This window comes from Panulirus ornatus, chromosome 56 (assembly GCF_036320965.1).
Source record: "Panulirus ornatus isolate Po-2019 chromosome 56, ASM3632096v1, whole genome shotgun sequence".
NCBI lineage: Eukaryota > Metazoa > Arthropoda > Malacostraca > Decapoda > Palinuridae > Panulirus > Panulirus ornatus.
Genome location: NC_092279.1, coordinates 23,537,272 through 23,554,184, shown reverse-complemented (window position 1 = coordinate 23,554,184; position 16,913 = coordinate 23,537,272).

Below are 16,913 nucleotides of genomic sequence, written 5' to 3'. Positions count from 1 at the left end.
AAGCTGACGTAGAAGATTTGCTTAGGGTATCTTCTCTATGGTTAGGTCGGACTCCCACTGATTTTGGTTAGCTCATAGAATACCATCGTTTGTGGCAACCTCAAAGTAGACCAAGAGTGTACTCTTCCCTCATCTATCATCATTGTGGTTACCATAGTACAACACGATAAGTAGTGACCACAGTCCGTCACTACTTGTGGTTAGCTCATTTAGTTTACTATTATTTGTGGTTAGACTAAGTAGTTTACCTTCGCGTGAAGTTTAACTTTAAAAGAAATATTCGTAGTCATGTAGTATAATATATTGATACCTTGGATTTGTCTTCTTAACTGCGGGTCCCGTATTTACAGCCCATTGATGACTTTGTGGTGTCATTTACATCAACTAATGGTTCTATGGTGTCATTTACATTTTTTTCTTCACACATACATACATTTGAAATTCTTTAAAGTTACTTTGTTGTAAGTTTGGTTAGTGTATCCTTGTTTGAGTAAGTTTAGTGTATTGTCTTTTGGTGTTAGTTTGGTTTATCATTGTTAGTGGTTGGCACAATTAGTGTTCTCAGTTTTTCATATTTGCTCTCTAAGTGTCATGTATAATGCACTGAAACCAGGACCAACCATTTATAACCAAATGACACAGACCTTTCTATGGTTTCCCCTGATCATTGCACATGCCCTGATTCAGCCCATTGAGAGCACGTCGCCCCCTGTGTACCACGTCGCTTCAATTCGCTCTATCTTGTATACGTCTTTCATCTTCCTGCATATCCACTGAAAATATCTTTCAATTCATCCTTTTATCTATCTATCTATCTGTTTGTATACATATATATATATATATATATATATATATATATATATATATATATATATATATATATATATATATATATATATATATATATATATATATATATATATATATATATATATATATATATATATATATATATATATATATATATATATATATATATATATATGTACATATATATATATATATATATATATATATATATATATATATATATATATATATATATATATATATATATATATATATATATATATATATATGTATAAATATATATATATATATATATATATATATATATATATATATATATATATATATATATATATATATATATATATATATATATATATATATATATATATATATATATATATAATCTGAACATTTCTACACACACTACATAAGTGATATATTTTTTTTTTTTAAATCTATCATTTATCTTCTCTGTCTCATCTTTTCTTCTCGCGATGCACTCCATCCCTCTTCGTCGTCCATGATCTTCTCGTGGCAGGAAATTCCATGGCACAGCAAGGCATATCCTATATTCACCCTTGGCATTCCCTTCCTTCTTCCTCTATCATCATTATGTCTCAAACCTCTTCCAGTCTTCTTTGATCTTCTTTCTTCTTCTCCTCCTCCTCCTCTCCTTTCTACACTCCTTGTATCATATTTTTCCAGTCATCTTCTTTCTATCTTCTTATTTGACATCATTCATCCCTTGTCTTTCCTCATCCCATCTTCCTTTCCTCACAACATTTCATGCACCTTGCGTCACTCACTATCAACGTCAGACTACAGCTCCCTGACATTGTAACGCCCTCACTTACCCCTCACAGTGAGTGACGCCTCAAGAGACGAAAAGCAGATATTTCGCGGAAACCAGCAGAAGATGGACAGATTGGGATCATGTTCCATTTAGTAAGGAGATGGAGGGGGGAAAAGAATGTTTGTTCGAAGTTGAACGCCACATCTCTATCTTTCGTCTTGTTTACGAAGAATGGACAAGCAAGAAATAAACAAGAATCTCCATTTATCTATCTAGAAGGAGGGCATTCCTGTGTGTGCATGAGGGAGGAAATTAGCGGGATGGTTATGTTGATGGAATGGGTGTCATGAGTTTCTGTTCCATACAAGGACAGATGTGGGAAGGTCAAATCAGTTTTTGTTACATACAAGGACAGATGTAAAAGGGTTCAATGAGTTCTGTTCCACACAAAGACAGATGTAAAAGGGTTTAATGGGTTCTGTTCCACACAAGGACAGATGTGAGAAGGATTTAATGGTTTCTCTTCCATACAAGGACAGATGTAAGAGAGTTTAATAGGTTCTGTACCACACAAGGACAAGCGTGAGAGGATTTCCTTTTTTTTCCTATATATGAAAAAAACTAATATCAAAAGACATATACAAATGATGGTGGCAGGTGATAATATTCATGACTTCCTTCCTGAAAATGATAATTACCCCATAATGCTAGACCCAGACAGTCCTGTTCCTCCAACTGTTCTGCATTTTCAAAGTGGCTATAATGCTCTATGATCAGTGTAATAAGATCTCCACCCTTTCCTTCAGACCCCATAAAGTATCCTAACCCATCCATATATATATATATATATATATATATATATATATATATATATATATATATATATATATATATATATATATATATATATATATATATATATACCAGCAATCCATATCATTCAGTTATTGGGATATTTACCCACAAACCCATCCTTCCTTACCTATAGTTTACATCTTCATGTCAACCTACCATGAACGCATGGTTCCCATTCCTATGTCGAAACCTTCTATACCACCCCCATCAACCCTCTCCATCATCCTCCCCATCATCGTAATCCCTATATCACCTACACCCCATCATCTTTCCTAATCATCCCCACCTTCCCCCATTCCTCCCATGACCCATCGTCCTTCTTCCATCATCATCCCCATCATCTCCCCATGTCTACGTCATGAGTCGTCCCCCTCCCCATCCCCATTCCTCCCTCGTCTCCCCATGATCTAGCCCTACTCACCGTAAGCGATTAATGTTCCCCAGTGTTCTGGCGTCGTCTGGACACGGATGAATAAAACATGAATGACACACTCACTCATCAAGGACTGAGACCTCAGGTCTGTCCTCTTGGATGAGTAACAGATAGCCACCAGTCCTCCCTCACCATCCATACTCATCGTCAATATCATCATATTCATCAGTCCTCACCGAGCGTTGGATGAGCGAAATGTGAGGTAGCTGACTCATGGAGAGAGAGAGAGAGAGAGAGAGAGAGAGAGAGAGAGAGAGAGAGAGAGAGAGAGAGAGAGAGAGAGAGAGAGAGAGAAGAGAGAGAGAGAGATTTCAACTATCATGAACAAAAGATAACAGATGTGAAATGAAAGGTTAATATATATATATTTTCTTTTTTTTTTTTTTTGCTTTGTCGCTGTCTCCCGCGTTTGCGAGGTAGCGCAAGGAAACAGACGGAAGAAATGGCCCAACCCCCCCCCCCCATACACATGTATATACATACGTCCACACACGCAAATATACATACCTACACAGCTTTCCATGGTTTACCCCAGACGCTTCACATGCCCTGATTCAATCCACTGACAGCACGTCAACCCCGGTATACCACATCAATCCATTTCACTCTATTCCTTGCCCTCCTTTCACCCTCCTGCATTTTCAGGCCCCGATCACACAAAATCTTTTTCACTCCATCTTCCACCTCCAATTTGGTCTCCCACTTCTCCTCGTTCCCTCCACCTCCGACACATATATCCTCTTGGTCAATCTTTCCTCACTCATTCTCTCCATGTGCCCAAACCATTTCAAAACACCCTCTTCTGCTCTCTCAACCACGCTCTTTTTATTTCCACACATCTCTCTTACCCTTACATTACTTATTCGATCAAACCACCTCACACCACACATTGTCCTCAACATCTCATTTCCAGCACATCCACCCTCCTGCGCACAACTCTATCCATAGCTCACGCCTCGCAACCATACAACATTGTTGGAACCACTATTCCTTCAAACATACCCATTTTTGCTTTCCGAGATAATGTTCTCGACTTCCACACATTCTTCAAGGCTCCCAGGATTTTCGCCCCCTCCCCCACCCTATGATTCACTTCCGCTTCCATGGTTCCATCCGCTGCCAGATCCATTCCCAGATATCTAAAACACTTTACTTCCTCCATATATATATATATATATATATATATATATATATATATATATATATATATATATATATATATATATATATATATATATATATATATATATATATATATATATATATATATATATATATATATATATATATATATATATATATCCTCAACTCTGCCGAAGAAAAAATAGAACAGGAAATGGTAATATAATTTTGTCTTCGAGGGACATGATAACTGGTTCAGCTTCAGTCAATGTCAAAGTAATTGATACAGCTCAGGTCAAACGCACTCCACAAAGTCTAAATGTAAATGTAACAATAAGAAAAGTAACCCTTGGAATGACGTTAATATAATTCATGCAGCCCCTCCGTTCATACCGTCAGAATAATTTATGCAAAAATCATCAATGCATCCTGCGTTTTTAATGACAAATTATCTAATTGCCCGAAGAAGAAGATGGAGAAGAAGAGAGAGAAAAAAAGGAAAACGACCACACCATCGGCAAAACGCTATTTAGAATTGCTAAATGAATTTCTTACGTTAAAAAGAATGATGAATATATATATATATATATATATATATATATATATATATATATATATATATATATATATATATATATATATATATATATATATATATATTCCTATACGGGGAAAATGAAACACGAAAAGTTCCCAAGTGCACTTTCGTGGAATAATCACATCATATATATATATATATATATATATATATACATATATATATATATATATATATATTCTTTCTTTCATACTATTCGCCATTTCCCGCATTAGCGAGGTAGCGTTGAGAACAGAGGACTGGGCCCTTGAGGGAATATCCTCACCTGGGCCCCTTCTCTGTTCCCTCTTTTGGAAAATTAAAAAAAAAAAAAAAAAAAAAAAAAGTGAGAGGGGAGGATTTCCAGCCCCCCGCTCCCTCCCCCTTTAGTCGCCTTCTACGACACGCAGGGAATACGTGGGAAGTATTCTTTCTCCCCTATCCCCAGGGATAATATATATATATATATATATATATATATATATATATATATATATATATATATATATATATACATATCTTTGAAAAATGTCGGATGTAAAAGGCTCATCACTCAATCACAGTATATTCAACTCTCCTTCGTAAAACAAGAAGCCTTCAAACCAACTGTTCCAGCATCTGGTCCCAAAACCTCACAAAATACGTCACCTGGCTGAAACCCCGCCCCACCTCTCCTATTGTTCCCATTAGTAGGTAAACAAACCATGTAAGGAGATCAATCTCATCAACTCAGGGAGGGAGGGAGTGAGAGGAGAGAGGAAAATAGAGTAAGGTAATAGTGGGTTCTAATTAATCCAGGTAGACAAGGTACTTGGTAAAGGAGGGGCTTGGTGAGTCGGGTTAAAGTGAGGCATTTGTTCGCCCCTGAAACGAACCAACCCTTGGGGGTTTCCCATCCTGCTGCAGTCGGTCCGAAGCGATTCGAATCCTTTGAGACCCACACACATCTCGAGGACTTATAGTCCTCCTCCTCCTCCTCCTGCTCCTTGTGTTGGCTCGAGCCCTTTTAATACTACTGTAGGACGAGGTGATGGATTGCCGGATTGCATGATCCACCACCACCCCCACCCGATGGATGACGTCCCGTCAGTGCATAGCTTACCCGCGCGTAATGACCGTAATTAGAGTCTCTTAAGGGGCGACGACGCAATGGAAGACTTGAGTCATTGGGGCGGAGTTCATTTAACTTGTCTCGTCTGACAAATCGCGAGAAAGATGTAATTGTGGAGATAGAAGTAATTCCCTAACAGGCATGACCTGTAATAATCCACGTTTCCTGCAGTAAAAAGACTTTAGGGGGTAAAAAAAAAGGAAGAGAAAAAAAAAGGGGAGCAATTACGTGGCGTTTATCTCTGTAACTACATAATCTGCAACGCAAAAAAGTGGGACAAGGAGAAAGAGATTAAAAAAAAACGAAAAAAAAATTTGCTTTGTGAAACTGAAAAACACATGGCCTGTGCGTTATTATTTTCTTTTATATATTAATTTTTTTTCTATGTGCGTTCGATGTGCGTTTCGGGGAAGAGGGAGGGAAGGAAGGGAGGGGGTTTGTGTGTGTGTGGCGACATACAGTGCACGTTCGGTCAATCGTCATTCCTCCACCACAGCAACAGCGCTACGTACAAGGAAAAAAAAATAGATTGAACGATATTCCCCAAATGACGTAGAGGGAAAGTGTGTGTATATATATATATATATATATATATATATATATATATATATATATATATATATATATATATATATATATATATATATATATATATACCGTTGGCCACCACATGGAGGAGAACAGCGTGAAAGAAATGCAATTGTACTTTAAAGAGCATTATGCAGTGAGGAGGGGGTAGGGCAGGTGGTGGTGGTTGGTGGAGTGATAGGGGTGGAGGAGGAGGAGGAGGAGGAGGAGGAGGAGGAGGAGGAGGAGGAGGAGGAGGGGGGGTGTTTCTTTTGCAAGACGGGAGGGCGCGCGAGTTGCCGGAGGTCTCCCAGCCAATGGCGAGTCGGCGTGATGAATAATGTCAGTTGAAGTGTCACATGCCACCAGTCTCACGCGCTGATTGGCCCGCGCCGCGCCAAGCCACGCCCAGTTGCGAGATAATGACAACGTGCTCAACATCCTATATCATTTTCTTGTTATAGAGCCGGCGCTAACAGTAGCAGTGCCAGCGAGAGTCGGCCACCGCTAGCTAGCTAGCCAGCCACCGCCCGCCCGCCCCGCTCACCTGGCAAAAGACGCTACCCACCTCCCCTTAACCCGCCAAACCCCCGGCGCGATTTGGCGGGATCGTTGGCGCGATCTCACATGCCTGATGGTATTATGGTAATTTATGGTAATTTGTGCGTTATGATTTCATACACTTGTTCGCTCTTTTGTCCTATATTTTCATGAGGCTTTTTTTGAGAAACTAAGTTGCTTCTCTCTCTCTCTCTCTCTCTCTCTCTCTCTCTCTCTCTCTCTCTCTCTCTCTCTCTCTCTCTCTCTCTCTCTCTCTCTCTCTCTCTCTCACCGAGTCGATGATCGAACACTGCATTCATCGCTGAAGAAGATGTTTGCATTATCCTTTTCAATGTACGATCCCAGTTTTATTAAAATAAAATGATTAGAATCAACTTGGATTAGATATTAGAGATTGACCTTAATACAGGAGGAGGTCGTGCATCAACAGCTTCTCATTAATTTCCTAATATTCATCTATATCTTAACTGCCTTTCTTCCCCCAACGTCACATCAACAGCCTAAGCCGTCAATTCTCTCTCCCTTATCAGTCATCAACCTTACCTGTGCCTTCTCTCTGATTTAGTAATTTGCTGTCTTCACTGCTGCCTTCATCTGCATCGTCTTCATGCAATTACTTCCCATGCATCACTGTCTTTATCATATTCTTCATCTTCTTCGTCTTATTATCATCATTATTATTATTATTATTTTCCTTTCTTGTGTTGTCTTCTTTTTGAATTGCGGTTCAGCTTAAAGAAAGAATGATGAATGGTAAAATGGTTGTTTGTTATATATATATATATATATATATATATATATATATATATATATATATATATATATATATATATATATATATATGTATATATACATGTGTATGTGAGTGGGTTGGGCCATTTTTTCATCTGTTTCCTTGCGCTACCTCGCTAACGCGGAAGACAGCGACAAAGTATAGTAGTGATATATATATATATATATATATATGAAGTCTGTTGGGGATGAGAGAGCTTGGGAAGTGAGTCAGTTGTTGTTCGCTGATGATACAGCGCTGGTGGCTGATTCATGTGAGAAACTGCAGAAGCTGGTGACTGAGTTTGGTAAAGTGTGTGGAAGAAGAAAGTTGAGAGTAAATGTGAATAAGAGCAAGGTTATTAGGTACAGTAGGGGTGAGGGTCAAGTCAATTGGGAGGTGAGTTTGAATGGAGAAAAACTGGAGGAAGTGAAGTGTTTTAGATATCTGGGAGTGGATCTGTCAGCGGATGGAACCATGGAAGCGGAAGTGGATCATAGGGTGGGGGAGGGGGCGAAAATTTTGGGAGCCTTGAAAAATGTGTGGAAGTCGAGAACATTATCTCGGAAAGCAAAAATGGGTATGTTTGAGGGAATAGTGGTTCCAACAATGTTGTATGGTTGCGAGGCGTGGGCTATGGATAGAGATGTGCGCAGGAGGATGGATGTGCTGGAAATGAGATGTTTGAGGACAATGTGTGGTGTGAGGTGGTTTGATCGAGTAAGTAACGTAAGGGTAAGAGAGATGTGTGGAAATAAAAAGAGCGTGGTTGAGAGAGCAGAAGAGGGTGTTTTGAAATGGTTTGGGCACATGGAGAGAATGAGTGAGGAGAGATTGACCAAGAGGATATATGTGTCGGAGGTGGAGGGAACGAGGAGAAGAGGGAGACCAAATTGGAGGTGGAAAGATGGAGTGAAAAAGATTTTGTGTGATCGGGGCCTGAACATGCAGGAGGGTGAAAGGAGGGCAAGAAATAGAGTGAATTGGAGTCATGTGGTATACAGGGGTTGACGTGCTGTCAGTGGATTGAAGCAAGGCATGTGAAGCGTCTGGGGTAAACCATGGAAAGCTGTGTAGGTATGTATATTTGCGTGTGTGGACGTGTGTATGTACATGTGTATGGGGGGGGGGGTTGGGCCATTTCTTTCGTCTGTTTCCTTGCGCTACCTCGCAAACGCGGGAGACAGCGACAAAGTATAAAAAAAAAAAAAAAAAAAAAAAAAAAAAAAAATATATATATATATATATATATATATATATATATATACATGTAAGGAAAATGCACTGTGACCCCTTGCGCATGACGGTACGACCCGTGAGCACGACTGTATGACCCTTGCGCACGACGGTACGACCCCTGGGCAGAATGGTAAGATCCTTGAGCACGACAGCGCGATCATTTGAGAACTACGGCACGACCTCGCAGCACGGCAGGTACGACCCTGCAGCACGACAGGTACGACCTTGCAGCACGGCAGGTACGACCCTGCAGCACGGCAGGTACGACCCTGAAATACGAAGGTGCGACTCTGGAAGATAACGACCCATCCCTTCACCTGGCTCTGAAGGGTTAGGTCTAAGGCCCAGGTCGTCATACCCAAGGATCGTACGGTCGTGCTCAAGGGTCGTACCGTCATGCAGACGAGGTTGACATAGAAACTCTTATATTTAGCGAACACTCACTTCTCTTTCCCATTTCTATTGTCCATTTTAGCTTTCACAACTACCCTACATTCATCAAAGCCTAGCGATCCTCTTCGTATATGATAACTCATACGTCTGTGAAATATATTTTGATATATACCAATCCATTTCTCTTGAGAGAGTTTACATTTCCTTTGAGCTACCAGGACACACACAAAAAAAAACTCACATAAGACCAAAGACCGTATACAGTACTGCTTACGGTGGCCTAGACATCCCTAGAAATAAAGAACAAAAAATTGAAATATTTTCGATGTTTTGTTTCGTGTTGACAAACATCTCTCTGCAGTTATATTTGTCATAAAGAAAAGGAATTTATTAAATGAGTTATTTTGTAAAACGTTGATGTGAAGTTAAGGCGTTGGGTGATCAGCAATGTCGTGTCTGGAGGAAGGATTCTGACTTCACCTTCACACAAGTTACTGATAAACAGAAAAGGAAAGTATTTGGTTATTTTCATCCCTGGGGATAGGGGAGAAAAAATACTTCCCATGTATTCCCTGCGTGTCGTAGAAGGCGACTAAAAGGGGAGGGAGCGGGGGGGGGCTGGAAATCCTCCCCTCTTGTTTTTAGTTTTCCAAAAGAAAGAACAGAGGAGGGGGCCAAGTGAGGATGTCCCCTCAGGGGCTCAGTCCTCTGTTCTTAATACTACCTCGCTAACGCGGGAAATGGCGAATAGCATGAAATATATATATATATATATATATATATATATATATATATATATATATATATATATATATATATATATATATATATATATATATATATATATATATATATATATATATATATAAGTATTTGGTCGTCTTTATCTATATACATACGAGAAATGATAAACACTTACAGAAATGAATGGTTGTAAAAAAGGTTCTTATTTGACGAATGATATATTGGGTTAGTTACATATAGACGATACACATAAAAAAGAATGTTTCCATCACTGAAACATCGGATGACCTTATTCATTTTCACCTCTTCTTATCTTTTCATAAAATCCTCCTTTCTTTCTATATCATTTCTTTTTCTATCATATCCGTAAAACCTCTAATAAATCATATCTTACTTTCTTTTCCCGTTCAGATAAGAAACATTCTTTTTCTTTATTTAGAGTAACTGATAAAACTACAAGACTCCTTTACACACACACACACACACACACACACACACACATATCTGTTATCATTATCATCATCAATACAACAGCAAAGTAGCTCTAAGAACAGAGGATGAAGTCCATATCAACTCCAAATAACTCACAGTCAAGTCCTATAGACTTTTCTGTGGGGTCCTTTTTTATTCCCGACCACTTCATATACCCTGAGTTCAGTCCAGAGACATCACGCCTTCGCCTACATACCACATCGCTCCAATTCGTTCTACCCCATACACGCTTAGACCACCATCCCTCAACCAATATATTTCACTCCATCTTTCTAGTTTATCCTTGATGTCATCTTCCTCCTTCTCCTCTCTACCTCTGACACATATGTCCTCTTAGTTATTCACCTCTTAGGCCCGCACCTTACCCTCAATGTAATGCAAGCCCTATCCTTTCTCGAAGACCTTTGCATTCACCTCCTCCACCACCTCATCCATAAGCAGGTCAAACAACTATCGTACAATCTTGACACTGTCACTCCTTCACCTAGAACCACACACCCTCCTGTATTCCGACGGGCGCAAACAGTTTACTTTCTCAATAAAGATTCCCCATTGATTTTAATAGGTTTCCTTTTACACCCTATGTTCGTAAAGCATATCTGCTAACCCCATCATACATTTGCTCCATTTCAAATAAATGCCATAAGCTATCTATATCCAACACCCAGATTTGTCTGTCAAGCGCAATGTAAAGATTATCAAGATTTGCACGTCGAAGTTTGGTATACCATCGTAATTTTCATGATGACCAACATTGAAAGCAATGTTGAAAGTTGCCTCACAAGTCATTTGTCAGTGACCACTTGCACGAAGCTTTGCTCCACCTTCAACACTAGAGACGCGAGCCTCACCTGCAGCCACTAGTATGTGTAATCTAATCATTTCGCGAGTAGGTTTCTCAACAGCATTGATAAGCGAGATGAAGCAGAGCCTTCGACCTGAGCTACTGAATATGGAAACTTTAGAATCACCCTGGTGTATACTGGAAGTATAACTTCAATTTACATTATCCAAATATCATTCAAGCGTTTTCCCCTTCATGTCAGTAGGCTTCGATCTAGGATATAAATTGTATTTTTAGTGGTAAAAACAAATGAAAAAAGAGAATCGTTGAAGATATTCGGCATGGCTTCATTGTCTTAAAACCAACCCGGCGGTTTCCGCTATGAACGGACCAACTGATTGGTATGATAACGCTCAAGCAACCTTCCTACATGATTGTAAGACTCGATTGGGGTTTGTTTGGCAATATTCAGCAGTATAGCCTTCATGGTGAGATACTTACTTTGACCGTACGTAGAAGTATATTCTTCATATGGCAACGTTTACTTTGACCCTACGTCTTTCAGTTTGTCTACGCAGATTTAGGCAACGTACACTGATAAGTTGGTTAGTTTTCTCTTTAAGTTTCTTGTGAGCTAGTTTCTCCACCATTTTAGTTAAGTTTTGGAAAATGACCGTCGCAAGCCACTAGGATATATACTGGTTCACACTTGGGGACTTCTACTGAAGCTTTTCAAGCAACATCCATATCGTAATCCATTTACAACATCACCCCTAGATTCGCCAGCGAAAGACAATTTGAAAATTAGTCAAATCTGGAAATCTATGAATATACTCACTTTCCATGAGTTATATATTGACTAGCATCACCTACAAGTGCTGAGAGATTCCTCATAAATAAGTCATCAGTGATCACATCCTTGTACCAAATTTTTTTCTCCAACTTCATCCTTATAGAAAAGTCCTCATTTCGAGTTAGAAAGAGGTAGGTTCTCCTAAGAGCTGTTGAAGGGCACTGTCGAGCAGCGCGTCCAGGTGAAGCTACAGAGTGGGTGGGTTTTCCTCCACTTGGAACCATACCTGATAGAGTTATAGTTCCGGTTTGCGGTACTGATAATAGAGAAATGATATGAGTGACGTGTATTGCATTGATAGAGACATTTGCATGCATATCCATAAGACTCAATGAGGCGTTTAGAATATTTTGTGTATGTGTGTGTGTGTGTGTGTGTGTGTGTGTGTGTGTGTGTGTGTGTGTGTGTGTGTGTGTGTGTGTCTGGAGGTCTTATTCATATGGCTGTTCATGGGTCAAGGTCCTTGACCTCGGCCAAAAAAAAAAAAAAAAATACGTGAGAACTTGTTTATCCTTTCTCCGAGAATCTCTTCCAGATCATATAATCTCTTCCAGGGCACATTATCTCTTCCAGGTCGCATTATCTCTTCCAGGTCGCAATAACTCTCCAGGTCACATTATCTCTTCCAAGTCGCATTAACTCTCTAAATCACATGACCTCTTCCAGGTCACAATATCTCTTCCAGGTCGCATTATCTCTTCCAGGTCGCAGTAACTCTCTCAGGTTACATTATCTTTCCCAGGTCGCATTATATCTTCGAGGTCGCATTAACTCTCCCAGGTCACATCAACTCTTCCAGGTCACACATATTCTCTGTGTTCCAGGTCACATCATCTCTGGACACTTCCTTTATCCTACTCCTCTAGGTCATGCCTTCTCTTTTCCTTTTCTTTTCTTTCCAATGCTTTCGAGATCGCTGATGTTCTTTTTCCACTGCTTTTCCTGGGTCTCCAAACGGTGCCCCCTTACCCTCGTCTGTACGAGAGACCCAACCCCGGTCACATGTTTGCTCCAAATGCTTGGCTGGTGTTTTATGCCTATGAGATGCAAAGAAGATGCGAAGCTTTTGGTAAATTACCCATATAACAATGGGTTTGGTGCAGGAATTCTCTCTCATCCCAGATGTAAGGAAGGGAGGTGTGAGAATGTGGCGTGTAGGGTGTGGAAGTAAGGAAGGAAAAGAAGTGTGAAAAAGTATGGTATGTCGGGTGTGAAAGTAAGGAAAGGGTAGGAGGTGTGAAAAAGTATGGTATGTAGGGTGTGAAAGTATGGAAGGAAAGGAAGTCTGAAAAAGTAAGCTATAAGTGTGTGAAAGTAAGGAAAGAAAGGGTGAAAAAGTATGGCATGTAGAGTGTGAATGTAAGGAAGGGAAGTGTGAAAAAGTATGGCAACGAAGGTAGGGAAAGTAAGGAAGGGAGGTGCGAAAAAGTAAGATGTGGGGATTTAAAAGTAAGGCACGAAGGTGTGAAAGTAAGACGTGGAAGTGTGAAAGTAAGACACGTAGATGTGAAAGTAAGGCGTGGAGGTGTGAAAGTAAAACATGGAGGTGTGAAAGTAAAGCCTGTTAAAGAAAGGTAAGGAAGGTGTGAGAGTAGGGCATGATTGTGCGAAAGTAAGGCATGTAGGTGTGAAATTAAGGCAGGAAGATGCGAAAGTAAGGCGTGGGAGTGTGCAAATAAGGCAGGGAGGTGTGAAAATTAGGCATGGAGTATGAGTGGAAGGAAGGAATGTGTGATAGTAAGTCATTATGGTGTGAAAGTAGAAAAGGAAATTGAGAAAGTAAAGCCAGCGAATGTAGATGTAAGGCACTATGTTATGAATATAAAACAAGAAGGTATGACAGCAAGGCTAGAAAGTGTGAAAGTAAAGCATGGGGTGTGAAAACAAGGCAGAAATATGTGAGAGTAAGAAATGAGAGGGTGTGAAAGTAAGGTAGGAAAGTGTGAAAGGAAAACTTGGGCGTGTGAAAACAAATCAGGAAGTTGTGAAAGAAAGGCAGGGAGGTGTGAGAGTAAGGCATGGAGTGTGAAAGTAAGGCATGGAGTGTGAAAGTAAGGCATGAAGTGTGAACATAAGGCATAGAGGCTTAAAAGCTAGGCTCTAAGATCTGCAAATAAGGCAAGGAAGTGTGAAGATTCAGACATAGACGTGTGAAAATAAGAGAAAAAAATGTGAAAATAAGGCAAGGGCTGTGTAAAAATCAAGGCTGGGGAGGTGTGAAAAGACAGAGAAGTGTGAAAGCAAGTTAGGGAGGTGCGAAAGGCACAACAGCCGAGTTAAACAGACAACCTTGCTGTCTCCAACGCTCCCCCCATCGCTACAAAGACCTTGGTGATCATAACATATGATCCAACACTTACTCTGGTTCACAACCCGGATATAACTCTTGATTCCCCCCTCCTCCTACTCCTCCCCACTCTTCCCCCACCTCAAACATAAAAACAACACAGAGGAGCACTTCGTTATGATAGGTGGGAGGTGTCAGTGATGAGATCTGATTGGAGGGGAAAAAGAATGAGGTAAATCTAAAGTTACCCACCCACCCACCCACCCACTCACCCACCCACCCACTCACCCACCCACCCCACCTTGTGGCTGAACAATTGCTGCGAGAGAATATGTGTGGAAGATGTTATAGAGTCAAGAACCAGCGTTCTGCACAAGAGATTCTCTTTTCTTTTTTACCCCTTTAGGGTAGTATCTAGTGGTGCACAAACGCATTCACCTACAGGGATTCATTCGCCTCAGTACGTCTGAAATATCCTCATAAGACAAATGAATACGAAAATACAGGATTAGATTTACATTCATCTTTATCTTTAGTTTTATTTAGATTCCAGAACCACTTTCACGTATTTAGGGCACAAACACATCCACCTACGAGGATTCATTTGCCTCAGTAGGTCTGAAATGTCCTAATAAGACAAAAATGAATAAGAAAATATAATATTAGATTCATATTCATCTTTATCTTTAGTTTTATCTAGACTCCAGAACTGGGTTCACGTATTTGGTTGCGATGACCTCTCGTCTCTGAGACATTGGAAATGGCTACCTACCATGCTAAGCCCGGCTCTGCTTATGGTAACGCCACAGTGATCTATACATCTTGATGGGGGGGGAGGCGAAAGCGCGCGCGCGCGCGTCCTGGTCATGCGGTGTTAGGCCTGGGTCATAGAGGCGCCTGCCTGACTGGTGTATGAATTCATCAAGGTGTCTCAAGGATGAAACGTATCCTCCATTGACCACTGTGATGTTCTGGGGGGGTTTTTACCCACCGACAGAATAAGGGAGTCTTCTGCTGCTCCTGCTGCTGCTGCTGCTGCTGCTGCTGCTGCTGCTGTTGTCTAGATGATGGCACAAAGAGATGCTCCGGGAGTCGAAGTGAGTTCGAAGGAATGTGGCATGTGGGTTTGAAAAATGTCCTTGTGTGTGTGTGTGTGTGTGTGTGTGTGTGTGTGTGTGTGTGTGTGTGTGTGTGTGTGTGTGTGTGTGTGTATGTGTGTGGCTGTGATCTCCTTTCCTATCTTTGTGATGATTAATTTTTGACATATTATCTTAAGAAAAGTGTTCATTCGTTATTCAAATCTAACTCTTTAAGATTTTTTTTTTTCGTAATATCTTTGGTTTCAGTTCTTCAGTTGGGTTTCAGGCGTGGTTGGTGCCAGAGTCGTTCATCAAGGCCATGGCCAATGTCAGGTCTTAACCACCAGTTGAGATAAGACTTGAGCACTTCCTCCTTCAGGTGTTCGGGATATGATGACTCCATGACCATACCCACTCTCACTGCCTATATGTCCCTAGCCTCTTTTACCTCTGTCTTTTGATTATGAGAAGCAAACTTTATGATCTTACATTTATCATTTTCTATATGCCAGTGAAATATACATCTTAATCTTAAAGTTCTATGATCACTGCATAAAGATATATTACTATAAGCTTTATATCTACCATTTCGAGTTTAAGAAATAGAATCGTATAGAGGAGTTTGAATCTATTTAACTAAGTTACAGATAGTATTCAAGATTATCTGTTCCTCTTCACTGACTCAGAGCGGATCAGAACCTTCCTCTCAGCGTCATGTCACTACATCTATGATACAACTGGAATCACTTAATATCTATGCATCGTTTTGCATAAGTCTCACGCTTCGGTTTTACGAACGCTACTTCCATTGTCTTGTGGTCGATTCACTGTACATAGAAATCGTTGTAATATGTGACCTGTCTCTAATAAGAGGCAAATGATAGAGTTTGACCGTTTGCTTACCAATGACGTCTTAGCTACGTCTCTTCCTTGTATATCAACTGACTGTTCTACGTCTCATTCTTGTATCACCCCTGACGATGTGATCATTACACGAAAGTGCACTTGGGAACTTATCGTGTTTCATTTTTCTCGTGGTTATTCGCATATATTAGATCACGCGCTCCGCTGTAACCTCTTGCATATATATATATATATATATATATATATATATATATATATATATATATATATATATATATATATATATATATATATATATATAGACTGGGTGAGAAAATATATTCATATGTAAAACATGAGGTGCAGACTTGTTTCTTGACAGCAAATTATACGCGGAGATACACATATCCTCATAAATTCGTTGAGCCATCCTTTCTCTCTCTAAATCACTGTTAGACATAATGAAGAAATTTCCTGCCATCTCGGTACGCATTTATTTGTATATTGATAAACTCCTGCAGAAACAGACGTAACCAGTCACATACTGTGCCACTAGGTTCTTGGTACAATTATATATATATATATATATATATATATATATATATATATATATATA